The sequence below is a fragment of the Micromys minutus genome (genome assembly GCF_963924665.1).
Source record: "Micromys minutus genome assembly, chromosome: 30".
In the NCBI taxonomy this organism is placed as follows: Eukaryota; Metazoa; Chordata; class Mammalia; order Rodentia; family Muridae; genus Micromys; species Micromys minutus.
In genome coordinates this window covers 28,858,046-28,874,489 of record NC_137965.1, presented here as the reverse complement: position 1 = coordinate 28,874,489, position 16,444 = coordinate 28,858,046, and positions in this window count along the sequence as shown.

Here is a 16,444-nt window from a genome sequence, read left to right as displayed (position 1 = left end):
AGTAGTATTCCATTGTGTATATATACCACAATTTTTGTATCCATTCATCTTCTGAAGGACATCTGGGTTTCTTCCAGCTTCTGGCTATTATAAATAGAGCCGCTATGAACATTGTGGTGCATATATCTTTGTTGTGTATTAAAGTGTCTCTGGGGTGTATGCCCAGAAGTGGAATAGCTAAGTCTTCAGGTAGTACTATATCCAATTTTCTGAGGTATCGCCAGACAGATTTCCAGAGTGGTTGTATTAGCTTGCAACCCCACCAACAGTGGAGAAGTGTTCCTCTTTCTCCGCAGCCTCGCCAGCATCTGCTGTCATCTGAGTTTTGGATCTTGGCCAATCTGACTGGTGTGAGGTGGAATCTCAGGGTTGTTTTAATTTGCATTTCCCTGATGGCTAAGGATGTTGAGCACTTTTTCAGGTGTTTCTAGGCCATTCGGTGTTCCTCAACTGAAAACGTTTTGTTTAGCTCTGTACCCCATTTTTAATAGGGTTATTTGATTCCCAGGTGTCTAGCTTTTTGAGTTCCTTGTACACCTTGGATATTAGGCCTCTATCTGATGTGGTGTTGGTAAAGATCTTTTCCCATTCTGTTGGTTGCCGTTTTGTTTTCTTGATGATATCTTTAGCCTTACAGAAACTTTGCAATCTCATTAAGTCTCATTTGTTAATTTTGACCTTAGAGCTTGAGCCATTGGTGTTTTGTTCAGGAAATATTCTCCTGTACCTATGTGTTCTAAAGTTTTTCCTACTTTCTCATCTAACAGTTTCAGTGTATCTGGTTTAATGTGGAGATCTTTTATCCACTTACACTTGAGCTTTGTACAAGGAGATAAGAATGGGTCTATTTTCATTCTTTGCATGCTGAGTGCCAGTTGGACCAGCACCATTTGTTGAATAGGCTGTCCTTTTTCCATTGAATGTTTACTGCTCCTTTGTCAAAAATCAGGTGACCATATACATGAGGGTTCATTTCTGGATCTTGTATTCTATTCCATTGATCCACATGCCTATTTCTGTACCAGTACCATGCAGTTTTCAGCACAATTGCCTTGTAATATAGCTTGAGGTCAGGGATAGTTATTCCCGCAGATGTTTTTTTGTTGTTGAGGATGGACTTCTCTATTCTAGGTCTTTTGTTATTCCATATGAAATTGCACATTGATCTTTCCAATTCCATGAAGAACTGGGTTGGAATTTTGATGGGGATTGCATTGAATCTGTAGATTGCTTTTGGTAGGATGGCCATTTTTAAGATGTTGATTTTTCCAATCCATGAGCATGGGAGTTCTTTCCATTTTCTGAGATCCTCCTCAGGACCAACAATTTTAAAATGGCCATCTTACCAAAAGCAATCACCAGATTCAATACAATCTCCATCAAAATTCAAACCCAGTTCTTCATTGAGATGGAAAGAGAACATCCAGAAATGAGCCTTCACATATGTGGTCACCATATTTTTGAAAAAGGAGCTGTAAACATTCAATGGAAAAAGGCCAGCCAATTCAACAAATGCTGTTGGTCCCCCTGACACTCAGCATGCAGAAGAATGAAAATACATCCTTTCTTATTTCCTTGTACAAACCTCAAGTGCAAGTGTATCAAAGATCTCCACATTAAAACAGGTACACTGAAACTATTCGATGAAAAAGTAGGGGAAAACTCAGAACTCATAGGCACAGGAGAAAATTTTCTAAACTGAAGACCAGTAGTTGGAGCTCTAAGATCATAGATTGACAAATGGGACTTTATGAGAATGCCAAGTTTCTGTACGGCTAAAGACACTATCATGAAAGCGAAATGGCAGCCAACAGTGTGGGAAAAAATATTTACCAACCAGACATCAGATAGAAGCTTAATATCCAAGGTATACAAATAAATCAAAAAATGAGATACCAAGGAATCAAACAACACTATTAAAAAATGGGGTATAGACTTAAAGTTCTCAATCTAGGAATATTAAATGGCTCAGAAAAATCTAAAGAATTGCAAAACATTTTTAGCCCTCAGGGAAATGCAAATGAAAACAACCCTGAGATTCCACCACACACCTGTCAGATTGACCAAGTTCCAAAACTCAGTTGACAACAAATGCTGGTGAGGATGTGGGGAAAGAGGAACACTTCTCCACTCCTGGAGTTTTAAATTGCTACAACCACTCTGGAAATTAGTCTGGCAATCCCTCTGAAAAATTAACATAGTACTACCTGAAGACCCAGTTATTCCACTACTGGGCATTTACCCCAGAAATGCTCCAATATACAACAAAGATACATGAAACACAATGTTCATTGCAGCTCTATTTTTAATAGCCAGAAGCTGGAAGGAACCCAGATGACTTTCAGTAGATGAATGGATACAAAAATTGTGGTACATTTGCACAATAGAGTACTACTCACCTATCAGAAACAATGGCTTAACGAAATTCTTAAGACAATGGATGCATCTAGAGAATATCATCCTGAGTGAGATAACCCAGTCAAAAAAGAACAGACATAATATACAGTCACTTATAATGGGATACTAACCCCAGAAACCTATGAACACCCCAGAAAAAACTTACAGACTGTGTGAAGTTCAAGAAAAAAAGAATATATTTTAATTAAAATAGAATTGTATCACATCCCCCTTTTCTTCCTGCAGCCTCTCCCAGTTTCATTCCTATCTCCTCAAATTAATAACCTTTTTCCCTGTATTATTGTTAAATATATAAATGTGTGTGTGTATATGTACCCATAAATACTTAATTACAACCTAAAAAATATATTTATATACATTTATGCAAAAATGCTTAAAATTTGTATGTTTATCTTTGTAATTTAAAATAAAGTTTAAAAAATATCATCTATGAACAAAATGAAAGACACCCAATTTTTTTAAATGAAATGCTAGTACAAATTAAAATACATACTGACAATAAAATACAGATAGTGGATTTTTTTAGTACATCGCTGTAAATAAGATACAGTTCATTCAGACAAAAGCTTAATACTGATCATATAAGATAACTGACATTATAATCCAAACTGACATAATACACTTTTAGAACATTTCACTCACATGAAAAGAATAAACATTCTACTTAGAACCTCTTTGAACTTCCCTTAAATTTGAACACACATTCAAAAAAGGAAAAAGGCAAGTCAAACATCTACAAACAAATGAAACAAAAGCAGACAATAAATTTAATTAGAAAAATCAGACACTCTGATTACCACACTTTGAAACTGAAAACAAAAAACAACAAAGAATTCAAAAATTCATGAAAATTTAACATGTCATTACTGATTGAAACATGATTTAAGAAAAATATAAGAAATAAAATAAAGATGTTGAAGTATTGAATGAAAATCTATATACAACATATGCAAACTTACAGGGAATAATTATGTTACTTTTAAGGGTAAATTCATAGTGTGGTGTACAAATACTTAGGGAGAAAGGAAGCAAGAAAAGCATCTTATATTAATTCTTTAATAGCAGACACGAGAGATTTAAAAAAAAAATGAAGAAATCATACTGAAACGTATGCAGAGCAAGAAATATTCAAATGAAGGACTGAAAGAAATATTTGAGAAGTAACAATAACATAGTAAACAAAAGAATTAAGGAAAACAAATGTTGCTTCTACAAGGAAATCAACAAAGCTGATATATGCTAAGCCAATTGAATTAAAAGGAAAGGAGTGAATATCCAAATTCATAAAATCAAAAAATAAATTGTCACACAAGAACAGATACATGATACATTTGAAAATCTTTTAGATAGTCTTCAATATCCTATACTTCAACAAATTGGAAAGGTAAAAGTAATAGAAAACTTTCTCCATGTATACAGATAACAAATGATAAATCAACATGAAATACATATATTAAATATACCTTCAAAATGAAATACAAATGAGAATTAAAAATGTCACAAAAACAAACAAGAAAAGAGAGAGAGAGAGAGAGAGAGAAGAAAACACCAAATATGAAAAGCAACATCAGAAAACCTAGGGTTTAAAAGATTTAGCATAGAATTCTACTAGATTTTCATAGTAATATTCATATCAACATTCTTTAAATTATTTAACAGAACAGAAACAGAGGGAACATTGCCCAATCCATTTTATGTATCCACTTGCCATAATATACAAACCACATAAAAATCCTATATAAACTACATTAAAAAAAAAAAAAACATTTGCAGAATTATTTCTCTCTCTCAAACACACACATACACACAAACACACAAACACATATACACACATAAATATGAATTCAAAATAAAATATTTGCAAATTCTCAATAAAGTATTTGCATATCAAATCCTATATCACACAAAAACATTATATCTATGTTCAAATATATTTCATCTCAGAGAAGTAGGAAAGTTTTAATATATAAAAATCAATAAATGGAACTTACCATATAAACAAAATAAAAGAATAATACAAAAAATACATAATCATCTCACTAGATTCAGAAAGAAATTTGACCAGTGATAATTGCACCTCAATATGGAAATAAGGGACAGAGCTCAACTGAATAAAAACAATTAACAGAAATCACACACTAGGGTAGACTTAAATGGAGAAAATCATAAACCCATTCCATGAAAATCATGAAAAACAGACTATTTCCCACTCTCTGTGTACCTTGTCAATATACTTGATGTCTTAACTGAAGCAATAAGGGAACAGAAGAAGAAGGGAATAGAGATTGGAAAAAGAGTCAAAGTATTTTTAGTTCCTTCAGTGGGAGAAAATTCATCTAATCCTAAAGAGACTTGATAAACTGGAATGGGTTGATGTAGTGAATGTCACCCTCTTACAGACAAAAGAAAGCAGGATGAGGATAGAACTCTGCAGTTGGAGTCTGGACTACCGCAATATTTGTGATGCAAATAAAAAACATTAGCGAGTAAAAATAACAAAAAGTAAGTAATAGTTATTTTTCTGCTCTGTTGATGAAAATATCAGAATAAGCAACTTGATGCAATATTTATTTTGGCTCATGATTCTTCTAAGAATTCTGGTTATACATCTGGCAGTTCTTCATGTCTCATACAAGTTGGGTCCTAGATCAATGGCTAGATGTGGTGAAGAAGTAAGGAAATGACATTTTCACAGATGCACCTAAATTTGTCTTTAATTGGTGGTTTTCTCTGATAGTGTTGCCAAAGAAATCATGACCTCATAATATTCTTTAGTACAACACAGGGTAGAGTGGCAGCTGGTGTCCATAGCATGTTTCAATAGGTAAGGAGTCTCAGGTTGTAAACGTCTAGACTGAAGAGGAATTAGTTGGTAGCCTGTCAACATAATAAATTCTCATTTTTGAAATTTCATACTTAGTCTCCTAAGGAAAGTGTTGCCATTCCTTATGTATCAGGATCAAATTAGTTGTGGACTAACTAGTTTACCATGGGGCATATTTTTTTTACAAGTTAACAGATAATGTCCACATTAAAATATATTTTTGTCTAGACTTCAAGTCAGACTATAATGTCTGGAAAATTGAAAATGGCTGCATAAAATACTTTTTCTCTGGTTTAAGAAGTGCTTCATGCAAAACCACTAGTTAACTATTCAGAAAAGTTAGGGTCCTAGATTATAAATTAGAATTTTCAAATGCCTTTAATAAACCAGCATGATTCCTACCTATTCTCTAAATGTTTTTCTTATCATACACATGAGTATAGGTAGATGTCAGTCTATTTCACATGTGAAAAATAATTTATAATAGGTGAAAACCATTAGAGAATATGGCAGCATACCAAAAATGCCAAGAGCAAGAGACCATGTGTTTTCTAAAACTACTCAATACATGGTCAACACAGTAGCTCTATATAGGTTCAGGAATCATAGTGTAACATATGTGGGAATGCTTGAAATTGCCTGAGGAACAGTAGGCTTGCTGTAAGAATAAATCGAATGAAAATGTCAGAGAGGATACTCATATCAATTTTCATTTAATGGGGATTCCTAAGAAATACCAGAGCAATGCTCCTCACAAATATTATAAGATGAATAGGATGGATATGGTTTAGCCACAAATATAAACACAAAATTAAAGACAGCACAAGAACACTGATCTTAGTATAAATAATCACACACAGAGGAGAACTCCTCATTTGGTCATCTATAAGAACTAGTTATCCCTGAAATCTAATGTGTATTTCTCTGTGTGTTTGACATTAGTTTAAGAATAAGAGCCATGAATATGAGAGAAACAGAGAGGTGTACCTTGGAGAAAAGCCAGATAAGGGGGAACTTTAAATTAAGTTTTAATTTAAGGGCAATGGTAAGTTATAATTAAATATAAGGAATAATATATTTTAAACATTTTTAAAAGTTTGTCTTATGAGACATAGAATATCACAGTGAATATATAAACAGGACCCAGCATTTTGCTGCAGAGAGGATGTCTCAGAGACAAAGACAGACTGAGAAAAAAGCTGGAAAACAATCTTGCAAGCAAATGGTTCCAGGAAACAAGCTGGATTAGCTTTTTTATATCAAGTAAAATACATTTTCAAACAAATGTTATCAATAAAGAAAAGAAATGACACTTGTTAATCATCACAGGAAAAATTATTAAGATAAACTCTCAATCTTGAAAAGATATGCTCCAAATACAGTGTACCCATACTTATAAAAAATGCTAAATGATCAATGCATATATAATAACATACACAATAATAGTGGGCAACTTCAACACCCCATTCTCATCAAAGGACAGATCAAGGAGGCAGTAACTGAAGACTGAAATAGCAAACGAGTAGAGGTTATGAACCAAGTGGAATTAACAGACATCTACAGGTTATTTCTTCCAACATATATATACTTTCTTCTCAGGACCCTACAGTACTTTCTCTATAATAGACCATATAGTCGGTCACAAAACAGGTGTCAACAGGTACAAGATAAAAATACTCCCATGCATCCTATCAAATCATCATAGAATAAAGCTTGTCTTTATAAGTACAAAAACAAAAAAGAGCTCACATACACATGGAAGCTGAACAATGCTCTGCTTAAAAATAACATAATCAGGGAAGAAATAAATAAAGAAATCAATGATTTTTAAGAATTTAACGAAAATTATACCACAACATATGCAATCTTATGGGATGAAATGAAGGCAGTACAGAGACCAAAGCTCATAGCTGTGAGTGCCTGCAAAAAGAATCTGAAGCCAGCATACACTAAAATATTGGCAGCATAGCTGAAAGCCCGAGAACAAAAAGAACCAGATACACAAAAGAGGAGTAGATAGAAGGAAATAATCGAACTCAGAGCCAAAATAAAACAATTAGAGACAAAAAGGTCTATACAAAGAATCAACAAAACCAAGAGCTGTGTTTTATTATTTATTTTTTTGTGAAAATAAAAGTTAGGATAATCAAAGGATTAGATAAATGATCTAAACAATCCCTTAATAACTAAAGAAATAGGAGCTGCCCTCAAAAGCTTCCCAACAAAATAAAGCCCGGGACCAGATGTGTTTAGTGGAGATTTCTACCAGATTTTATATAAAATCTAATACATATACTCTCCAAAATCTTCTAAGCAATAAAAAGAGAAGGAACACTACTTAGTTCATTATATGAAGCCACAATTATGCTCATATCTAAACCACAAAAAAGCACTATAAAGAAAAAGAACTGCAGAAAATTTTCTCATGAACATTGATGCAAAAATACTCAATAAAATTCTTGCAAATGGAATCCAAGAACACAGAAAACCAATCATCAATCATGACCAAGTAAACTTTATGACAGGGATGCATGGATGATTCAACTTAAAGAAATACATCAACATAATCCCCAATATAAACAGAATCAAAGTAAATAAACACATGATTCTATCACTAGATGCAGAGAAAGCATTCATCAAAGTTCAACACTCCTTTATGATAAAAGTCATGGGAAGATCATAAATTGAAGACACATACATAAACATAATAAAACAATATACATCAAACAGTAGCAAACATCTACTTAATGAAAATATATGTGAAACAGTCCCATCAAAATCAGGGAATAGACATGGTATTCCACTATACTTCTACCTATTCAGTACCATATTCGAAGTTATGGCCATTAGACAACAATAATAGACAACAAAAAGAAATCAAAGGGTTTCACACAGGAAAGGAAGAAGTCCATTTATCACTATTTGCAGATGATATAATAGTATACTTAATTGACCCCAAAAATTCCACTAAAAATATTTCCAACTAATAAACAACTTCACCAAAGTGGAGGCTATATAATTAACTGGAACAAATCAAATATCTTCCTTTATGCAATGGATAAACAGGGTGAAAATAGGTTAGGGAATTAACAATATTCACAATAGTCACAAAGAATATAAAGTACCTTGGAATGACCCTAACCAAGCAAGTGAAGGATCTGTATGACAAGAATGTCAAGATTCTGAAGAAAGAAATTGAAGAATATGTCAGATGATGGAAATATCTCCAATGCACATGAATTGTCAGGATCAACATTGTAAAAATGATTGTCTTGTTTATAGCAATCTACATATTCAGTGAAATGTCAAACAAAATTCCAACTCAATTCTTCATAGAGTAAGAAAATCCAATTTGCAAATTCATATAGATAAACAAAAACCAACAACAGTGAAATCATTTCTCAAGAATATAAACACTTCTAGGAGATTCACCATCTGTGATCCCAAACTATTTTACAAAGCAATTATGATAAAAACTGGATGGTATTGGTACACATATAGGCAGGTAGATCAATGGAACAGAATTAAGGACTCAGAAATGAACCCACACTCCTATGGTCACTTGCACTTTAGGAAAGGACCTAAAAATATTCAATGTACAAAGGACATCCTCTTCAACAAATGATGTTGGTTCAACTGGCACTTAGCATGCCAATGAATGCAAATCAATACTTTCCTCTCTTGTTTAAAGCTCAAGTCCAAGTGGATAAAAGAACTCTACATAAAACCAGGTACACTGAAACTCTTAGAAGACAAAGTGGGGAAGAGTTTAAAACACAAAGACACTGGAGAAAATTTGCTGAACAGAACACCAACAGCTTATGCTCTAAGGTCAAAATCGACAAATGATATATCATTAAATTACCAAGCTTCTGTAAGGCTAAGAACACTATGAAGAAGAAAAAATGGGAAAGGATCTTTACCAATTCTACATCTGAAAAAGGGCTAGTATCTATATATACTAAGAGGTCTGGAAGTAGACTAAAGAGTATCAAATAATCCTATTCACAATGGGGTATATAGCTAAACAAAGATTCTAAGCTGAGGAATATCAAATTGCTGAGAAGCACCTAATGAAAAGCTAGATATCTCTAGTCATTAGGAAAATGCAAATATAGAAACTGAGCTTCCACCTCACACCAGTTAGAAAGGCTGAGGTAAAAATCTCTGGTGATAGCAGATGCTTGTAAATTGTAGAGAAAGAAGAACAATCTTCCACTCTTGGTGGGGTTGTAACCTGGTACAACCACTGGGGAAATCAGTCATGTGGTGTCCATAAAATTGGACATAGTACTACATAAAAACCCAGCTTAATCAACTCCTAGGCATATACCCCCAAAATGCTCCAACATCTAACAAGTACACATGCTCCAACATGTTTATAGCTGCCTTATTTATATTAGCCAGAAGCTGGAAATAACCCAGATGCCAGTGAACAAATAAATGGATACAGAGAATGTTTTATATTTACACAATGGGGTACTAATGAGCTATTAGGAAATAATGACTTAATGAAATTCACAGGCAAATGGAAGGAAATAGAGACCATCATCCTGAGTGAGATAATCCAGTCACAAAGACTATACATTGTATGCACTCACTGTTACTCGCATAATGGACCCAGAAAGCTCTATATACCCAAAACTCAAAAAAAAAAAAAAAAATCCACAGACATTATGACGCTCCAAAAGAAAGAAGGCAAAATGGAGATGACTCAGTCCTTCTTAGAAAAATGAAGAAAACACTTATGAGAGGAAAATATGGTCAAATAGAGGAACAAGGATTGAAGAAAATAACACTGAGGAGTGGTCTCACCTGGGATTCCAACACATATGCAGACACCAAATCCATACAATTTAACTCATCGCAAAAAGCACTTACTGGCAGGAACCAGAGAGAAGCCCCATCAGGGACTGTGCTAGAGTCATATGGATACAGCTGAGTGTGCTTACAGCTAACCATTGGTCTGAACCTGAGCATCCCAATGACGTTGCTAAAGAAAGACCCTAAGGACCTGAAAGGGGTGCAATCTCATGCTAAGATAACAACAAGATATCAAACACTCCAAAACGCCCATGGAAGAAAACACCAGCCTTTATGCACAATTTGAAAAGATTATTGATCCAGTTGCTTATGTATCTGAAAATAGCAGTGTCTGGCATCAATGTGAGAAGAGACTTTTGTTCCCTAGAGGGGATGTTTTCCCAATGTAGGGAATGCCAAGGCAATTGGGAGGAGAGGGAATCAGAAGAGTGTACACTTTTGTGAAGGCAAATGAAGGGGAAAGGGGGATTGGAGTCGGGCAGGGCAAAGGGATAACATCTAAAATATTAATAGGAATTATCTAATAAACATAATAAAAAGGAAGTTTGTTTTATTACAAATCGGTAATATTTAGGCTTCCAGGAGATATACCTCAGCACTCAAATGTGGCATGCAAAGTAAATAGATGAGAGGTAAGAAGCTTAGCTAGAAAACCTTGTGCTTGGGGAAGGCTGGAGGTCAAGACAGAGTCAGGGCATCAAACAATTCATACTCTAGGACACAGATAGATGATTCTTTTAGTAAGCAGAAATGAAGGTATCTTGTGAATAGTTAAGTACTGATAAGAGATTCAGTCTGGTTCGTCACCCTGGGAAATATTTAATACTCTTAGGCTGCTAAATGGACATAGGAATAAACTGGAACTACTAATGAAATGGCTCAAATACTTGAATTTTTATTCAAATTTTTGTAATTCCCTCATTAGAGAAGATTTTCTTAGCATTCTATGGTGACTAACACAAAGCTCCACCTTTATTTAAGGTACTGAGGATAACAAACTCTGAAATGCCTAGATAAAATATAGGTTTTTGTATAAAAACACACTTCTTTTCAATAGTCTACACCATCATGGCTAAAGAGCCAGAAAGAGTGTTAGGTACTTCCTAGTGGCATATGATTTGTAGTTAATAGGTTAGGTCCAGAAAAAGCAGCACTATTTCACAGAAAAACTCACTTATTATAACTGTATGCACAAAACATGAACAAGATTCACATAGAAAAGTCACAGCTGAGTGGAGACTATGAGGAAGTCCCATTGTCAAATAAAGTTACTGGCCACAAAAAGCTTCTGAGGATGGAAAATAGAAGACTTCTTAAAATTTCCACCTTTTACAGACTATCCCTGATCCAGACTTAAGGACATATGTGTAGCAGTAAATATTAAATAATTAATAATAATAATAATAATAATAATAATAATAATAATAATAATAATAATAATAAATTTATCTCCTTACCAGCATAGAGGTCTCTGAGGTCTCACTCCTCACGCCTGTCCCTGATACGGAGCCCCACACACTTCTTTATCCCAGACTGAGCTGCCAAAATGGCCCAACTCATCTGGGTAACTCCCTTCCCTTGGCAGTTTACTGCAGCTTGTTCTCCACATCTGTAAAAGGTAATTTCTGTACCTCAAAATCCCACACAAACACAACAATTATACCTGATAGTTTTTCATACAGATTTAGATATTCAACTCTCATTCAACAAAGTTTCTAACACAAAAAGGTTGTATCAAGTAGATAAAGATACAACTGCCCTCCTTTATGAGATATTAGAGCTATAAAATCCTTGATGTTCATAGCTACTTAATGCCATTAAATCCAACCTGGGTTCACCTGGTCTTTGAGAACCTTCATGTTCCATGACCTTCACACTCGGTCCTCTATTGTCCTTAGACCTCTCTGTTCTCTCCACCTACTTCACACAGCCCAGTTACTGGCTTTCCTTTATTTCACTAATTAAAATGGGAATGTTCACTTGGATCACATGACTAGCCAGCCATTCTTGGGAAAGTAGAATTTACCCTAAAATACAAACAGCTTTAGGACAATCAACACACATGAACATCACTAATTAGTTTTTTTGTGGTAGGCATTTTGTTTTGTTCTGCTTTGCCTTTTATTGTTTTAAGGAATGCACAAAGATAGAATCAGATGGAATACTATATAACTGATTTTTTGAGGCTACAATAACCCTTATTCCTAAACGACACAAAGACCCTACAAGGAAAGAGAACTTCAGACCAGTCTCACTTATGAACATTGATGGAAAAATAATAAACAAAATCCTTGCAAACCGAATCCAAGAACACATCAAAATAATCATTCACCATGAACAAGTAGGCTTCATCCCTGTTATGCAGGGATGGTTTAATATAAGGAAATCCATCAATGTAAACCACCATATAAACAAACTCAAAGAACAAAATCACATGGTCATCTCACTAGATGATGAGAAACCATTTGACAAATTTTAACACCCCTTGATGTTAAAAGTTTTTGAAAGAACAGGAATCAAAGGTCCATACCTAAACATAATTAAAGCATTATACAGCAACCCAACAGCCAACATCAAACTTAACGGTAGGAAACATTAAGTAAACCCACTAAAATCAGGGATTACACAAGGCTGCCCACTCTCCCCCTACCTATTCAACATAGTACTGGAAATCCTTGCTGGAGCAATTAGAGAGCAAAAGGAAATCAAATAAATAAAAATTGGAAAGGAAGAAGTAAAAACATCAGTATTTGCACATGACATGGTAGTGTACTTAAACTACCACAAAAATTCCACCAGAGAAATCCAACAGCAGATAAAAAAGTCCAGCAAAGTGGCTGGATACACAATTAACTCAACAAATCAGTAGCCTTCATATATTCAAAGGAGAAACATGTGGAGAAAAAAATTAGGGAAAAGATACCCTTCACAATAGTCACCAAAACTATGAAATACATTGATGTGACTCTAACCAAGCAAGTGAAGGACCTGTATGACAAGAATTTCAAAACTCTAAAGAAGGAAATCAAGGAAGTTCTCAGAAGATGGAAATATCTCCCATGCTCATGGATTGGAAGGATCAACATTTTAAAAATGGCCATACTACCAAAAGTAAGATTCAATGCAATCCCCATCAAAATTCCAACCAAGTTCTTCATTGAGTTGGACAGATCAATGTGCAATTTCATCTGGAAAAACCAAGGAACTACATCCTCAACAACAAGAAAACATCTGCAGGAGTCACTATCCCTTACCTCAAGCTATAATATTGGGTAATTATGCAGAAAACTGCATGATACTGGTACTGAAATTGGCATGTGGATCAATTGAATAGAATAGAAGATCCAGAAATGAGCCCTCACATATATGGTCACCTGATATTTGACAAAGGAGCTGTAAACATTCAATGGGAAAATGACAGCCTATTCAACAAATGGTGCTTGTTCAACTGGAACTCAGCATGAAACAGAATGAAAATAGACCCTTTCTTATGTCCTTGTACAAAGCTCAAGTGTAAGTGGATCAAAGATCTCCACATTAAACCAGATACACTGAAACTATTAGACGAGAAAGTAGGGAAAACCTTAGAACACATAGGCACTGGAGAAAATTTTTTGAACAAAACACCAATGGCTCAAGCTCTAAGGTCAAAGATTAACAAATGGGACTTAATGAGATTGCAAATTTCTGTAAGGCTAAGGTCATTGTCAAGAAAACAAAATGGCAGCCAACAGAATGGGAAAAGATCTTTACCAACTCCAATCAGTTAGAGGCCTATTATCCAAGTATACAAAGAACTCAAAAAGCTAGACACCAGAGAATCAAACAACCCTTTTACAGAATGGGGTACAGAACTAAACAAAACGTTCTCAATTGAGGAATATCAAATGCCTGAGAAACATCTAAGAAAGTGCTCAACATCCTTAGCCATCAGGGAAATGCAAATCAAAACAACCCTGAGATTCCACCTCACACCAGTCAGATTGGCCAAGATCTAAAACTCAGATGACAGCAGATGCTGGTGAGGCTGCGGAGAAAGAGGAACACTTCTCCACTGTTGGTGGGGTTGTAAACTGATACAACCACTCTGGAAATCAGTCTGGAGATTCCTCTGAAAGTTGGACATAGTGCCACCTGAAGACCCAGCTATTCCGCTTCTGGGCATATACACCAGAGACACTTTAATATAAAACAAAGATACATGCACCACAGTGTTCATAGCAGCTCTATTTATAATAGCCAGGAGTTGGAAAGAACCCAGATGTCCTTCAGTAGACAAATGGATACAAAAATTATGGTACATTTACCCAAAGGAGTACTAATCAGCCACCAGAAACAATGACTTAACTAAATTCTTAAGAAAATAGTTGCATCTAGAGAATGTCATCCTGAGTGAGATAACCCAGTCACAAAAGAACAGGCATAATATGAAGTCACTGATAGTGGGATGTTAACCCCAGAGGCTCAGACTGCCCTAGAATCAAGTCACAGTCTGTGTGAAGTTCAAGGAAAAAAGAAAAGAAAAGAAAAGAAAAGAAACAAACAAACCAAAAAAATGTCATGCTCAATCCTCACACACCAAGGACATGTTGACTACTTCTGGGTTACACCCTGTTTTACATGTACTTTTTGCTCATTGTAAATAGTAAGACCTTAATGCAGAGTATCAAACCTTAAAAAAAAAAAAAGAAAAATAAGCCAAGCTCGGACACAATTGTATTTATATACATTTATGCAAAAATGTTTAAAGTTTTTTTTTCTTCTTTTATCTTTGCTTCTTAAAATAAAGTTTAAAAAAATTTGCTTTTATATTTGTTTTTTAAAATAAAGTTTAAATAAAAGAATAAAATAATTTATCGATTTTAGTAAAACACATAAAGGTGTAAGTAACATTCATACCTTTTTAATTAATAACATGTAAGCCTTAAAATAAACTATGTTGATTAGATTTGAAACAAATCCATGGAGATAGGAATCAAAATAATCACAGATACATCTTGAACAATCTAATGTACCTATCTATAGTCAAAGTTTCTTGCACCTTGAACAAGAGACCTGGTGAATATTCAGGGTAAATAAAACAAACTCTTAAAATCATCTCCTCCCCTTAGATAAATTTGCAAAAAACTTTTTCTAAAATGATTTTGTTAATTAACAACTGGAAAATTTATAGATGATCTCTTCTCCCAAAGCCTGTGCTGTCATTACTAATGAAGTTGAAATGAAAATTATTTTTATGGTTTGTATGCAGCTATTTTATTAGAAAGCATGAGATGTTCATTATAATAGATTTATCAATGTAGAAATTATCAAATCAGTAAAGTGAGAATTAAATATATGTGTGTATGTTTGCCTGTGTGTGTGTACATGTATAATATATCTTTTGTGTGTGCAGTGTACATGCCCATACACTAAGATAATGTAGACCTGCAGAGGCAATTAGACTATATTAGAAACAATGGATTTAAAGTTATGAGCATTTATGTGTCACATGTAGTTGCTGGGAACCAATCCCAGCTTCTGTGAAACAGCAGGAAATGTCCTTTTCAGTCTTTCTATTGCTTCCAAAATAAAACTTTTTGAAGAAAGCATACAATAAAATACAAAGTAGATGAAATGATAAATGATGAGCAGAAAGTTTGTGAAAAGTAAATGTATTTTGGAGGCATATATCCATATCTCACAGCTCTGTGAGTAGAGACTGAGGTAAGAATATTTGTGCCATAGAATCCTTGTTCATGGTCTTCAAGCACCCACTCTGTCTCTAAGAAATTTTGTATTGAATGCCACTCTTACCATTTGTGCTCCTATGTTTATGTCTTTGTCATGGAAATAATGCTACTGTCCAGACCATACAGTTATAAATATCAAAGAAAAGGTCAACCTGAGAGGATAGTTACTTTATTTATTTTAACTGCCATTTGCTATTTTTACTCTTAACTAAAACATATTTTCCATTTTAAACTTGACTATCTCCAATATTTTAAAAATGAATGTTTACAAGTGAGAATATTGAACTTCAGTGGATGTGACAATTGTGCCCACACTGTAATCTTGTGTGTAGATCCTATGGCTATGGAGAGAAATGTCCAGATTACACCCAGTGATCTCACAGATCAGAGCAACAGAGTGTTCTCACACTGTGGTGCACATTGCTCATCGTTCATTTCTTCTAATACTGTGTTTTAATTCTTTACACTAAACTCAGAAGGTATCTGAAAACTAAACTCTCCAACATGTGGTACCCATATTTATAAGTTGCTATCATACAAGGAGTGTCAAAATTTACAGAAGTTCCTATCAATTTTATAATTGTTTTCCATCCTCACACATGTGGAATGTAGGTCCACTGTCATCAATTTGCTAGAAATGTGCCTA